Source organism: Gnatocerus cornutus, chromosome 1 (assembly GCF_029298725.1).
Source record: "Gnatocerus cornutus isolate USDA-ARS CGAHR chromosome 1, icGnaCorn1.1, whole genome shotgun sequence".
Taxonomy (NCBI): Eukaryota; Metazoa; Arthropoda; class Insecta; order Coleoptera; family Tenebrionidae; genus Gnatocerus; species Gnatocerus cornutus.
This window is the reverse complement of record NC_142233.1, coordinates 37,066,390-37,070,332: the sequence shown is the minus strand read 5'-3', so window position 1 is coordinate 37,070,332 and position 3,943 is coordinate 37,066,390. Positions and strand designations below refer to the sequence as shown.

The following is a 3,943-nucleotide window of genomic DNA, read 5'->3' as shown; positions in this document are numbered from 1 at the left end:
GTATTGTCAGTGGTTTTTAAACAATTTAAATAATGACGATTTGTTGGATTTAACTTTCTTTAGTGATGAAGCCTGGTTCCATTTATCGGGATATGTGAATTCACAAAATTTTAGAATTTGGAGGGCTGAAAATCCTCATGAATTTGTGGAAACACCGTTACACCCAATTAAAGTGGGCGTCTGGGTAGCAGTTTCTCGCAGACGATTAATTTTAATTTTTTTTTATAACATTATCAATGCAACGAGATATCAAGAAGAAATTTTAGATGTGTTTATTCCGCAGTTACATGATGATGAACTCAATGCTGGTTATTTTCAACAACACGGAGCTACAGCTCATACTGCAGGAACAAGCCTTAATCATTTGCAACAATATTTTGATAACCGAATAATAAGCAGAGGAACAGATATTCCATGGCCATCACGTTCACCAGATCTTACTCCACTGGATTTCTCTATATTTGGATATTTGAAAGATAGAGTTTTTCAGCGCAGGATGGAAACTCTGGATGAATTGATGCAAGAAATTCGAATCCAATGTGATACGATTGATCAACAGATGCTTCAAAACATTTTTGAAAATAAAAAGAAAAGGGTTCGAGCATGTTTGCAGCAAAATGGAAGACATTTCCAAATGTTTTTATAAAATCAGAATGTGATGTTTTTAAATAAATGTTTAATTATTACGTAGTTCAGTTTTCTCTATTTCATTTTACATGTTAAATGTGAACCCAACGGGTCTTAGGAAAAAATGAACAATTGTCAATGTGACAGCCGCTTAAAATGTAGCACGTGTAATAATTTTTGAAGCGGCAAAATTTAATTAAAATCATTCCGACAGTTAAGTCATGACCAACTTGATGGACAAACATTTATTGACGCCCTGTAGATTTTCAGTTGAGTACTAAGAACATTAAAGTTAAGTTTTTAAATCCCTGTTCAGTTTTATTGCAAACGTGTCAACAATTGTACTGACATTCATCCAGACGTCCGAAAACATAACATGTCAAAACTGCCAGTTATCGGTCCTCCTAAACTGTTGACCCCACGGGCTAGTCGCAATGAGTTTTGTCAACAAAGTGTTTGGTAAAAAACAGCCAACTTCTACAACGGTGGAAGCAATCCAAAAACTACGAGAACTTGAAGACATGCTTTCCAAAAAACAAGAATATTTGGAAACCAAAATTAAAAACGAACTTTCAAGTGCAAAGAAAAATGCGTTGAGGAACAGGAATGTTGCAATACATGCTTTAAAAAAGAAAAAACGTTTTGAAAAACAACTTCAACAAATCGATAATACCCTTACTACCATCGAGATGCAACGAGAAGCTTTAGAAGTAGCAAATATTAATGCGGCTGTATTTGACACTATGAAGAATGCTTCGACTTCTTTGAAGACGAATCACCTACAAATGGATGTGGAAGAAATCCATAATATAATGGATGAAATTGTGGATCAGCAAGAGTTAGTTAATGAAATGGCGAATGCTATTAGTAAACCAGTGAGTTTTGATGATGACGTGGATGAGGACGAATTAGAACAAGAACTGGAGAATCTTGAATGTAAGATACTCGAAGATGAGTTACTGGAAGTACCTGCAATGAACGCGCTTCCGGAAGTACCAACCACTGAAGTTAATAAATCGAAGGGATCCGGAAGTAAAGTTGAAAGTAATGATGATGACGATGTTAAATTGCTAGAACGATGGGCATCTTAATAAAAACTGTAAATGATAGATGTTGAATTTTAACTTTTCATTATAGGGTTACGAGAACGAGCGAGTTCTGGGACAGCCCTGTATAAGGCAATAGAGGCAGAATGTAAGATAAGTTATTGCAAGTGATTGAAAAGTCGAATAAGTGAAAGATTTCGAGTTAGTGTAAGAACATTGTGGGTAATTTCGAAATGGTTTTTGGTAATTACTTCTATAATTTTGTGGAGTTTTATTTTGATTATTATAATTAGAAAATGATGGTTGAAAAATACCATCAATTTTGGTTTACGAAACGCCCCGGCTTCTTGGTCTAGATTTATTCAAGAGGTATTAGAAGGGTTGTGTGACTTTGTTTACTTTTACTTAGATGACAATTTAATTTTTAGTCATTTTTTAGATCATGGGTTGCTTGCAAATTTAGACAAGTGTATTTTTGGGAAAACAAAAATTGATTTTCTTGGCCACCATGTTTCAAAAGATGGAATTCACCTCAATCTGAAAAAATTAAAGCTATTGTAAATTATCCAATTCCACAAACTCAAAAACAATTAAGAAATTTTTTAGGTCTTATTTCATATTATCACAAGTTTATTCCCCAATGTGCAAATATTTTAAAACCACTTCATAATTTAGTTCTTCCTGGTAAAGCCACATCACAACCTGTTCATTGAAATGATCGTCAAGTTCAAGTATTTAATGAAGCTAAAAATGCACTTGCAAAAATAAGATATTTAGCTTACCCAAAAAATAATTCAAAAATTTCAATTGCATGTGATTTCTCCTCAACTTGCATTGCAGGTGTTTTACAACAATTTTATAAAGGACATTGGGAGCCTTTAGCTTTTTACAGTAAATCACTTTCTAATACGGAACAAAAATATAGTGTTTTTTCGAGAGAATTATTAGCAATTTACTTTAGTATTAAAAAATTTAGATATTGGATCGTAGGTCAAAAGTTTACTATTTTTACAGATCATAAACCTTTATGTAGTACTATTAAAAAATCATCTGAAAATTATTTACCTCGTGATTTCAGACATTTAGAATATATTTCTGTTTTTACAACTGATATTCAACATATTAAAGGAGAAACTAATATTCCCGCAGATGTAAAGGGCCCCACAAACCTCGTTCTTGCACGACGTGTTTGAACGACGGTTTCGACTGTTGGAACGAAACGGTCGGAAAAACCGAGGTCTGTGGGTAAAACCGTCGTGTTAAACACGTCGTGCAAGAACGAGGTTTGTGGGGCCCTTAAAGTAACCCCGAAGGTATAAGGCTATATTGCAGTAATAAAAATTTTGACCGTCAATTATCATCTCTTTTGTACTCCTGTCGGCAAGCGCGTGTCTCAACAATAAATCATGGTTTGCCTGAACTAACCAGAACCGGCTTAAAATATTTTAGTAATCATAAAATTAGGATTTACCTGCGGTGCTAAATTTACCATTTATTACATTCTATAAGAAAAACAATAGAAATGTGGGTAATCTGCGATTAATAATAATCTCTTTGTCCAAGTTTGATGTAATTCATGCACATGTTTCCATAATTTTTAAATATTATTAAGCCGGGACTGGTCGAAGTGACCAAAGTAAGCGCTGCGGTACAACCAGTTGGTTTACAACTCTGGGATGTTTTCTATTGTAGACAAGTTAACTTTTACACAATGGGATAATTTTACTGCTGCTATATAGCCTTAAAGGGCCCCACAAACCTCGTTCTTGGACGACGTGTTTGAACGACGGTTTCGGCGGTTGGAACGAAACGGTCGGAAAAACCGAGGTCTGTGGGCAAAATCGTCGGTTCAACACGACAGACCTCGGTTTTTCCGACCGTTGCAAGAACGAGGTTTGTGGGGCCCTTTATACCTTCTGGGTTACTTTATTAACAAGAACTTGTCGCTTTAATGACTCAATAAACATTGATTTTAAAGAAAAAGCACTCACTTTATCGATGATGAACTTAAAACTTTGTTAGAATCCCCGAATTTTGATGTTGTCCAAATAAAAATTGAAGATGATATAATGCTATGGGTAGATAAAAGTAATAATTTGTTAAGACCATACATTCCTCAACAGTTTAGATTTTTAATTTTTGATAAAATTCACAGTTTAGCTCATCCAGGCATAAGATCTTCTCAATTTTTAATTTGTAGGCGATATCTTTGGTCAAACATGCAAAACGATATAAAAAAATGGGTTAAATCTTGTGATAACTGTCAAAGA

At 34.3% G+C, this 3,943-nt stretch overlaps 1 pseudogene; it reads left to right on the top strand.

Moving 5' to 3' along the window:
* Nucleotides 1-1,061: 1,061 nt before the first annotated feature.
* LOC148182253 (charged multivesicular body protein 4 pseudogene) lies at nt 1,062-1,718 on the top strand (annotated as a pseudogene).
* Nucleotides 1,719-3,943: the final 2,225 nt, after the last annotated feature.